The sequence below is a fragment of the Bombina bombina genome, chromosome 3 (genome assembly GCF_027579735.1).
Source record: "Bombina bombina isolate aBomBom1 chromosome 3, aBomBom1.pri, whole genome shotgun sequence".
Taxonomy (NCBI): Eukaryota; Metazoa; Chordata; class Amphibia; order Anura; family Bombinatoridae; genus Bombina; species Bombina bombina.
In genome coordinates, this window is record NC_069501.1 from 201562469 (window position 1) to 201574384 (window position 11916).

Consider the following 11916-nt stretch of genomic DNA (forward strand, 5'->3'; position numbering starts at 1 on the left):
AAACAAGTTCATATTCAACAACTCAATACTCATGTTCTAAATTAGTAAGAATTCAGATATCAATATTTGGTGGAATAACCCTGATATTAAATCCCAGCTTTCGTGCCCCTTGGTATGCTCTCCACTAGGCTTTCACATTGCTGTTGGGTGACTTTATGCCCCTCCTGGCACAAAAATTCAAGCAGCTCGGCTTTGTGTGATGGCTTGGGACCATCTATCTTCCTCTTGATCACATTATAGAGGATTTCAATGGGGTTCAGATATGAAGATTGGGCTGGCTATGACAGACTTTGATCTGGTGGTTCTCCATCCACACCTTAATTGACCTGGCTGTGTGGCACGGAACATTGGCTTGCTGAGAAAAAAACAATTCTCTGAGTTGGTGACATTGTCAGTGCAGAAGGAAGCAAGTTTTCTTCCAGGATAAACTTGCAATTGGCTTGATTTCTGCATCCTTCACAAAGATAAATCTCCCTGATTCCAGCACCCACAAATTATCACTGATACTCAACTAAATTTCACAGTGGGTATGAGACACAGGGGCTTCTAGGCCCTCTAGGTCTCGGTATAACCATTTGATGAACAGGTGTTGGGCAAAGTGAATATTGGGCAGAAAAGATGACCTTGAATAGGGCAGATTTATCTTTGTGAAGGACGCATGAATCAATCAACATACAAGTACTGTGTTTTCTTTGCATTAGAGGTCTAAAAACACTGCATCTTTATTGTTATGTTGACCAGTCATCATTTTGTGCAAATAAATGCTCTAAATAACATTGGGAGATGTTATCAGTGGTTTTTTTTTTTTTTTTTTTTGCTATTAAAATAAATATTTTTAGTTTATTTTTTTATCCCTTAATTTTATTATATCATAAAAGTATTTCTTGTTTGCCCTCAGAACACTATGAGAGTTGAACAATAAACAGCAAAAACACAAGGGAAAATATATATACATACAAACAAAAATATACAGTTAAAAAGAAAAAAATGAATATGTATTAGCAGCACTAAAATTTGGGTGTAAAGCTATTAAACATACCATAGTTAAAACAGGAAATGTTCAATGCACTTTTCCCAACAGGAAGAAAACACTTAACATAGGCAAATTGCTAGATTAAAAGGGACATAAGGGACCGGTAATATGCTACGGTATCTTATTATTGCCCTACTGCCTAAATAGAACTGTGTATTTAACCCCTACAAAAAGGTGGTATCAACTGTAATTCAATGATTAAAAGGAGATTGCTACCAACGGTAACAATATATTTTAATATCCGCTATGTAACATGTAGTCTACATTATTAAATGTCAATGTTACATTATATATGTAGGTCAGACTACTAGGCTGGTACATAATAGAATTTCAGGGTGCAAATCTAGCACATGCTGCAAAAATATGGATGCTCCTATAGCTTCACATTTCCTCAAAATGGGCCATAATATAAGTGATTTGCGATTTTAAATTATTGAGGACGTAAAGATGCCTAAAAAAGAGGGGGCGATAGAGAGGCTTTGATAAAAAAAAAAATAAGGTCATGTATTGGATTTATTATTTAGATTTAATGGCTCCAAAGGGGATGCATTGTGAATTTGACAGGACTGTTTTGTTTTTATTGGTTGATGATTGATGGACATTGTAAATATTAAAGCTAATCAACATTTGTTTTTATGTAATTTTAATTCCTTTAATGGCTTATTTTAGATGTATAGAAATTATAGATGTCTCTCCTAGAAGGTGTTTTATACAAATATATTGTGTAAATACATAGGAGATTATAGAATTGTGATATCATTTATGACCACTATGTGGTGATGTTGTACTGTAATGGTTGTGATTTTGGTACTTTTTGAAACTATTTAAAACAGCATATGGGGTTATTTTTGGATAAGCATAATTAAGGACATGGTTAAGCCAAAACGTTGCTATGTTGTTGGAGCCAAGTGTTTTGAATCGAAGGTACCTTCTTAACTGAGGAAGCTAGGTTGACTTTGATTTCTTATGCTTTGGATATAGACTGTCAGCCTCCTCCGTATGTGGTTTTCATGCTGCTGCCTGTGTGAGGACCCTACCAAAGAGCCAGCTCTGGAGCACCAACCCACTTCCAATCCTGAGCTAAGCACAGCTTCTAATTGGCAGCTATACACATAAGTTGCTCTGATTGGCTCAGTGGCCATGTTCAGCAATGGACCATTAGTGCACATATTACATGAGTTGGCAGTTTTTTTTACTCTTATGCAGGGGGTGTTAACACAGTTATAATAAAGTAATACCCACAATAATAAAAATGTTCTAGGCATTAGAGCATTTTTTGTCACTGCTCCTTTATGCCCCTTTCAGCTCTTCAACACCAACCAGAACAGTGCATTGAATTGTATTAACATCTGAAAACCTGCAATATTACAGATTTTATTTAAACCCCCCCCAAAAAAAGAACATCTATTGTCTTTTGAACTGCTCCAGCAGTTCATCTTACAAGGAATAATTCCCATCTATGAAATCACATACAGAAATATATCTCTTTATATTACTAAAGTGATCTACAAAACATCAGTAAATTTAACGTTTAAGTTATTTGCTTCACAATAAACAAAATAAAAACCATACTTTTGGATGTAAATCCACTTTGACAAGTTTAACCCTTCCCTGCCAGAGATTGTGACTCCTTTTTGAAAGTGTTTTTTGGGGGGGGGTTCTATTGGCAGAAAAGGGGTTAACGGCATAACCTAGACATGATTGTTGTAGACTAGGCTGCAGAATAGAGTGTGAGAGTCTTTTGGCAGATTCACTTCTAGATGTGGGTGGTCTGGTCACACCCGGTTTGGTGGTGTGGTTATAACACCAGGTGCTCAGTGTCTTCAGTGGTGGAGATAGGGGAACTGTTAGGCATTGGCTGCCGTCTCGGTTGGTGTTGCTCTTCCTTTTCTTCATGACAAAGTATCCAATTACTGCTAGGACAACCAGGATACAGATTCCAAGGAACACTGCAATGGCTATCTGTGCAGAGCCTGTGCTTCCATCAAGAGAATCATTTCCGCCAAGTCTACTCCCAACACTCCCAAATACATAATTCTGTGTAACTCCTTGACAAAAGTTGTACACATTCCTCTTGACTATGAAAATTGTTCTCATTTCCACCGCAGCACCAAAAGTGAAACTCAAACACTGCATGGTTTCTAGATCATAGAACCAACGGGTGAAGCTAGCACGGCAGCCACCAGTTTCTGGAAATTCCACACAACGTGCTTTATTATTGGGAATGTCCAGTGTCTGCAGCTTCTTAAACCCTTTATCATATTTTTCACAAGCAATCTCATCAGAATGATCGTTTTGCAGTCTGGAGTCTCATCACATTCCAGGCCAGCCTCAATACAGCAGCCGTCACTGCACTGGAAAACAGTGGTAGCGAGGCACTGCCCGTTGCACACTGGTTGCAGTCCTCCTACCAAGGGGACCAGGAGGACCTGGCATGTTTGGTACAAGCTTGATTACATTCTTCTTCCCTGAGGTAGTTATTTTTATTTGCTTTGCAACCTCCATATGTAAATTGCTTACAGATTCATTTTCTGCATTGTACCACCACCGAGTGAAGGAACCTCTACATCGTCCCATCCTTCTTTGGCGCAAGACAGTGTTCTTCTGTTTGCTCCTCGGACAGGACAGTCACGGTTACCCGTGGCTGAGCTATGCTGCTGAGCAGTGTCGTACACAACAAGCTGAAACACATACTGTCCCACTTCAAGGTCCGACAGGCGAATAGAATCTGGTTGGCCAGACACGTCATCCTGCATACTACAGAGGGATTCCCATTCAGCAAATGCCATTCATAGTGGTTAATCCCCTCCCCTTGTCCCAGCTATCAATTCCGCTCAAGATAACCTCTTTCTTGGGCTGCACATTCACATCTGGACCAGCCCTGGCTATTGGAGGCCGGTCCTCACCATCTGCATGCTCCCTCTGAGCCACATAGTTTTTGTATACGTCTTTGGTGACATAGTTGATAAAGCCCCTCTCCTGGCGAATTTACAGGCGAATTCTGTACATAGACACAGTTGATAAGGAAGCAGGAGGACGATCCTATCCTCCTCCTCTTCCCGGGGCCCTCCTGCGTCAGGGCCAGGTTACAACCTGGGGTGTTGCAGCAAGCTTGGATACATTCAGTACTACTATGTAAATCGGCTGATCCCAAGAAGGCGGCTCGGTCTTCACAGAGTCATCGAGATCTAGTGCAAAGTCTGCTTTCCCCTTAGTGAAGTTCTCTCCAGACAGGCTTCGTTTAATAATGGCTGAGACCAGGCCACTTCACACATACACAGTGTTGCCCAGACGGCTACCACCAACAATTGCAGATCCATCTCTCTAGTGCTCACTCAGTTACAGACAGGCGAATCTTTCCAAATTGATTTAAAAAGGAGAGTCAATTATGCGGGTTTTATTTCTGACCACATTTTTCAACTTCCTCATACATTCAAATATTCGTACAAATATCTTCCCCAATAAGTTTCAGAATTTGATATTAAGACCCATTTTCCAAATTAGTGAAAAACAAAATAGTTGTGTGATCTTAGCTTCAGGGTCTGAGAAATAATCCTCCAGTTAATTGATTTATCAAACTAAATCCTAATATTCTCACTCCTATGATCCAAAAAAGGTGATGCTTTGTCTGTGTCCCTCTATGAGAGTTTCAGATGAAAAAAAAAAAAAAGTTTAGTCAGTGGTATTATAGAATAAACCAAAACTTTTCATTTTACTCAAACACATACTGAAAAATAGTAAAACTAGAGAATATAATTTTTCAGTGGTTTCTTATTTTTTTCCCAGTGCTCTATATATATTTTGTACATATGTACATACAGTACTATACTTATATACAATAAACAATGTAAAATATATGTTTATTATTGAAATAAATAAATGTGTTTTTAAAAGTGATTACAAAATATGGCAAGATATTTGTTTAACTGGAAAGGACATAAAAACTCAAAAGTGTTTATATATTTATTTTCAACAAAGTAGCTCTCACTTTTAAGTTCTACTACCAGGGGCCTTTATATATATATATATATATATATATATATATATATATATATATTATATATATAGACGCACTAATGACTGAGGTTAGGGACAGCTGCCAGGCAAGTAAATGCTGTATTTTAGTCATACAGGAGAAGTACTGTATGTTCTTTTTACATTGAAAGATATGTATTTTAATTGTTCAAACCCTATAATGTGAAATTTTTGTAAATATTAAAATGTCAATATTAGCTGTACCCATGGAAATAACGGTAATGATTCCAAACCCAAATAGTCGTCAAAAACAATCAATTGCATTTTCGAAATTCAGTCAAACTGAACTGAAGTCAAAACAGCTTGTCATATATACCGATTATCCTAACTTTGTGACAGTATAACCTCTAGATTTTCTTTAGAACCCAAAGGCGAATATTTTGCATTATCTTTCTTTTACTACACTATGCGTTGTTTTAAGTAATTAATAAACAAAGAAAAAAAAATAAGCATTCAAAACCAGTGAAGAGAAAATTGAACTGAGATAAGTAGCCAATGAGATCAATCGGAAAAATCACAGTGTATATAAACTGTCCAATACGCTCCACCAGCCTCCTTTTTCTTGCCTTACACTGAGATTCACCAAACGTTAAACATGGAGGAGCAAAGTTCAAATAGGACAAAACATATAAAAAAATTAAAGAAAAAAATGAAGAAAATAAAGACATTTTTATTCATCAATTGTCAAATCAATGGATAATGCAGATTAAATTTCTTAAAGGTAGAAAGGTAGCTCCTTAGACCTTCACGATTTGATTGAAGGTGAGTATGTGAAGGAAGGAAAACCATTTTTAAGGAGATCTTCATAGCTGGTTTGTAGCTGTTATAAGAGATTATTTATATTTAGCCATTAAAAAAGGGATGTCTTTAATAAAATCTAGATTATACTGTCACAAAATTAGGATAACCTGAATTTTATTACAAGACCAGAGACTCATATTTTTTTCTAGTTTAAAGCAAACTAAAAGAATAAATTATTAGCTGGATGAGGTATTGGTCTGAAATAAAACTGTTTCAAAATAGAATCTAAACCAGTCTGCTGCATTTGAAATGTGTTGCAGCGTAGCGGCTTTCAGAAAAGCTTCTGAAACCACAGAACCTCTAACTACATGAGCATAGAAAACACAAATGTCAATATCAGCGTCCTTCCTACCTATTTCACCCATCGAGCCTATAGAAGTAGAACAGCCAGGAGTTGGTTAGTGGGACATAGGAGAGGAACATAGTAGAGGAGTTGCAACCCTCCAAACCACTCCAGGTCCTGTTGTGAGCTGTTACATGCCAACTGGAGGTAAAGGGAGTCCTGCGGTTGTTACTACACAGCCAAAGGAGTACAAGCCCTTAGTGGCCGAGTCCCGCCACATTAAAAGTGCAAGAAAAAAAACAATAAAAATAGAGAAAAAAACAAAAACATGCTTTAGAAGTCACAGACCTCTAACTGAGCGGAAACCCATTTCACCCCATTGAGTTATAGTAGTAGAAAAAGACCAGGAGTATGATGAGTTGGTTAGTGGAACATAGGAGAGAAACATAGAAGAGGAGTTGGTTAGTGGAAAGAGGTCTTAAAGTAACAATTCTGGATTCATATTATTTGAGACTTTGACAACAAGGAGAGTAGGTTCAGAGGGTAAGATATAGAAGAGGAAAAAGTTTTAGTTCTGCGAGATAAGAAAAAAGTAACACCTTCAGGGGAGAAACGTTTTAGAGTTTTAAATATAAACCACCACTACCCTGAAACTCTATGGAAGGAATATGGCACCAACAAAGTAGTAAACTTAGCTGTAAGTTGTTTTAAGAAAGTAGTGAGGCAGGATTTGAATAAGGAAAAGAAGCAGAGTGATGTCACAATAGGCGTCCAATAGCGCAAGATGCATAAAATAGCCCTGCAATGGATGCGCATTGAAAAGAAAACAGTGGAAGTGGCCGAAACACTCAAGAACAAATACAAAAAGTAAGGAGACTGGCAATGTGACGTAAAAACAATTTAAGAGGGGAAATCATTTTTTTAAATAAATAAAATTCAAAATTGATTAATAGGTAAAAGGGGGAAAAAATAAAAATATATATTTAGGATAATGATATAGTGACATATACAGGGGGAAATGATAAGTTAAAGTGAAAGGGAAAAATTAGAAATTACAAATGTAAAATAATATGATAAATAATATTAAGACATGAAGAGGTAAACAGTAAACTTATCTCATTGAGCAGCAAAAGAAAGAGGAGGTTGGGAGCATATTGGACACGTTATGGACACTATGATTCTCTGATTGGTCCTTATTCCAGAATTTAATAAAGTATCCATCACATTCGCGTACTTATCTCAGTAAAATTTTTCTCAGCACTGTTTTGAATTGTCTTATGTTATTATCTGTGCATCAGTACTTTTAACAGCTGCATAGAGTAATAAAAAAACGATAATGCAAATATGAATCTCTGTCTTGTAATAAAATCACCTATCACAGCATTTTCTTTTTTTTTAAATTTAAATAGTTTAAAATAGTTTTGTTCTTTACTCATTAAAAAAGTTTTTTTTTTTTTATAAATATACTTTGTGTGTATATATATATATATATATATATATATATACAAGGAGTGCAGAATTATTAGGCAACATGAGTATTTTGACCACATCATCCTCTTTATGCATGTTGTCTTACTCCAAGCTGTATAGGATTGAAAGCCTACAACCAATTAAGCATATTAGGTGATGTGCATCTCTGTAATGAGAAAGGGGTGTGAGTCTAAATGACATCAACACCCTATGTCAGGTGTGCATAATTATTAAGCAACTTCCTTTCCTTTGGCAAAATGGGTCAAAAGAAGGACTTGACAGGCTCAGAAAAGTAAAAAATAGTGAGATATCTTGCAGAGGGATGCAGCACTCTTAAAATTGCAAAGCTTCTGAAGCGTGATCATCGAACAATCAAGCGTTTCATTCAAAATAGTCAACAGGGTCGCAAGAAGCGTGTGGAAAAACCAAGGCGCAAAATAACTGCCCATGAACTGAGAAAAGTCAAGCGTGCAGTTGCCAAGATGCCACTTGCCACCAGTTTGGCCATATTTCAGAGCTGCAACATCACTGGAGTGCCCAAAAGCACAAGGTGTGCAATACTCAGAGACATGGCCAAGGTAAGAAAGGCTGAAAGACGACCACCACTGAACAAGACACACAAGCTGAAACGTCAAGACTGGGCCAAGAAATATCTCAAGACTGATTTTTCTAAGGTTTTATGGACTGATGAAATGAGAGTGAGTCTTGATGGGCCAGATGGATGGGCCCGTGGCTGGATTGGTAAAGGGCAGAGAGCTCCAGTCCGACTCAGATGCCAGCAAGGTGGAGGTGGGAGTACTGGTTTGGGCTGGTATCATCAAAGATGAGCTAGTGGGGCCTTTTCGGGTTGAGGATGGAGTCAAGCTCAGACTCCCAGTCCTACTGCCAGTTTCCTGGAAGACACCTTCTTCAAGGCAGTGGTACAGGAAGAAGTCTGCATCCTTCAAGAAAAACATGATTTTCATGCAGGGACAATGCTCCATCACACGCGTCCAAGTACTCCACAGCGTGGCTGGCAAGAAAGGGTATAAAAGAAGAAAATCTAATGACATGGCCTCCTTGTTCACCTGATCTGAACCCCATTGAGAACCTGTGGTCCATCATCAAATGTGAGATTTACAAGGAGGGAAAACAGTACACCTCTCTGAACAGTGTCTGGGAGGCTGTGGTTGCTGCTGCACGCAATGTTGATGGTGAACAGATCAAAACACTGACAGAATCCATGGATGGTAGGCTTTTGAGTGTCCTTGCAAAGAAAGGTGGCTATATTGGTCACTGATTTGTTTTTGTTTTGTTTTTGAATGTCAGAAATGTATATTTGTGAATGTTGAGATGTTATATTGGTTTCACTGGTAAAAATAAATAATTGAAATGGGTATATATTTGTTTTTTGTTAAGTTGCCTAATAATTATGCACAGTAATAGTCACCTGCACACACAGATATCCCCCTAAAATATAACTAAAAACAAACTAAAAACTACTTCCAAAACAATTCAGCTTTGATATTAATGAGTTTTTTGGGTTCATTGAGAACATGGTTGTTGTTCAATAATAAAATTAATCCTCAAAAATACAACTTGCCTAATAATTCTGCACTCCCTGTATATATATTATAAATATATATATATATATATATATATCTCAAGGAAAAGTCAAGGAAATGTATACAGTCAGTGCTTTGTTTCATTTTGAACCGAATAGTCGAGTCGAGCGAGTGTATTAAGATCATTCACCCATTCAGTCAGAGAGACAGGAGTAGTACTCCAAATCAAAAACACATCATCTATGTACCGACGATAGATGGGGGCTTTAGGGTAAGAAACATCCCCTCATTAGGCCGCAACAATATTGAGTTTTGCAGGCGGTGGTGTGGTATACTTAGCAAGTGTTAACATGACCAGATGCTTCTTGTTATAGAGGAAGTATCTAGACTTAAGCAGACTGCCAAAGTAGAGATTGCAACTGTCAAGGACACACTTTTGAGAATTTTGACCACAGATACATCCACTGACTGGATTACTAAATTACGTTCACAAGTCGACAAATATAAACATGACCTGCTAGCTTTTAAAAACAAAAAAATCACAACTGTAGAGAACGATTACAGGGATAAAAAAGTGTATAGTTGGCTCTTTGGCAGAGATAATAATCCCTGGGTAGGACGAAGGAAACAACCATTTAACAAGACCAGAAGGGTCAATTTCTCCACGGTTGATAGTAGTAGGGGTGACTCCTCTGATGGGGACACTCAGACCATACAGAACCCCATAGCTAGTGGGGTTAATACTCGATCCTCTCAAAAGCCCCCTTTATCCCAGGCTCCAGAGGCAGACGCCTCAGGAGGGGGAGGGGCCACCAAAAGAAAGAATCAAAATAAAATGAAACAATAGTGTATAACCTCAGTTCACGCCCTCTTACTACTGACAATATTAGTGTACTCAACAAAGGCTTATCCTTTTTTACATACCCCCAAGTGTGATCTATTTGATATGTGTGGATATGGGACGTTTTCAAAGACAACTTAAACTTAGAGATTTTTTTAAGGATAAAGGTGAGTATGCACGTAAACCTTTTAAGGCTGCAAGCACCTTTGAACCTCCCAATACACACTCATCTATTAAAACATTCCACCACATTTGTACTTCTAGCATCTCAGAGTTACACCAGTCCCTACCACGTTATAGGGTAATCTTACTAAAGCTGAAAGACTTGCTATTAAGTCTCTGTCGACTGACAGTGGCATAGTGATTAGGCCTGCGGATAAGGGAGGAGCCACCATAATTTTGGATTACTCCCAATATAAAACTGAGGCTATGAGACAATTAATTGATACCACTATCTACCGTAAACTTCACATGAATCCCACTAGAATGTACAAAAAAGAGATTAATGAATTTCTTAATTGGCTAATCAAGCTAGTGTCATTGATGAGGACGCACTAGGTTACCTTACTGTGGATTACCCGATTTGCCTGATTCTGTACTTGCTCCCCAAAATCCACAAGTCATTGGATAAACCCCCTGGCAGACCCATTGTGTCTGCAAAGGGGTCATTATTACAGCCGCTGGCTGAATTTGTAGATTTTTATTTACAGCCTGTGGTTCAGAATATCCAAGCACATCTTAAAGATTCATTTGAATTGATTAACTTGTTGAGAAATATTGAGGATATTAACCCCACTTACATTTTGGTAACCATGGACGTGGTGAGTTTGTATACGGTCATTCCCCATGCACATGGGATAGCCAAGATTAGACAAGCCCTTATTAACAACACCCACTATGTGGGCCCCCCTATTGAGTTCCTACTACATCTTATAGAATTTTTCGTTTTGAAGAGTCTTTCTACCTTCAAACCATGGGCACGGCGATGGGGTCTAATATGGCCCCATCCTACGCCAACATTTACATGGCTATGTATGAGCAACAATATATTTTTTCAAAACAGTTGCCACTCAAATTTTATCGTCGGTACATAGACAATGTGTTTTTGATTTGGAGTAGTACTCCTGTCTCTCTGACTGAATGGGTGAATGATCTCAATACACTCGACTCGACTATTTGGTTCAAAATGGAACAAAGCACTTACTGTATACATTTCCTTGACTTAGAGATTTTTAAAGTTGATACGGAGGTTATAAGTACACTACATACCACCCTATACAAGAAAGAGACTGATAGGAACTCTACACTCCATTACAACAGCTTTCATCCTAGGTTCCAAAAAGATGGGGTGAGTTCCTCGCAGCTCCTGAGGGTGGTCCGCAACAATACGGATGACATACGCAAAGTATCACAACTTGAATAGATGTCCAAAATATTTCTCAAATGGGGTATCCGTTGTCTTTGATTGAACAAGAATGTCAGAAAGCCAGCGAATGGACACAGGATGCTGTGATCGCCAGGAAGCCTACTACTGAGACCCGTGATCGATTGAATTTCCTTACCACCTATACTCCTGGGTCTGAACTAATGGGTGCCACCATCAAGAAAAATTGGCTGATGCTGTCCAAGGATTCCAGCCTACCATTTTCAGATGCACCAACACCACAGATGGTGTACAAGAGGGCTAGCAATCTACGAGATTTGCTAGTACTGAATGATCCCGTGCATTGTTATGCAAGACAAGGTTGGCTACCCAAGGGTAAGCCGGGATGTTATAGGTGTGGCAACTGTGTGACATGCAATAGCCTCATCATTGGGAATTCATTCCAACACCCGCACACCAACAAGCGGTTTAAGTTTAACGACAGGCTCACATGTACGTCTGACTTTGTCATTTATGCCATTATCT

At 38.2% G+C, this 11916-nt stretch overlaps 1 pseudogene; it reads right to left on the bottom strand.

The window, feature by feature from the left end:
* Positions 1–256: 256 nt before the first annotated feature.
* Positions 257–10855, bottom strand: LOC128652279 (kunitz-type protease inhibitor 1-like; annotated as a pseudogene).
* Positions 10856–11916: the final 1061 nt, after the last annotated feature.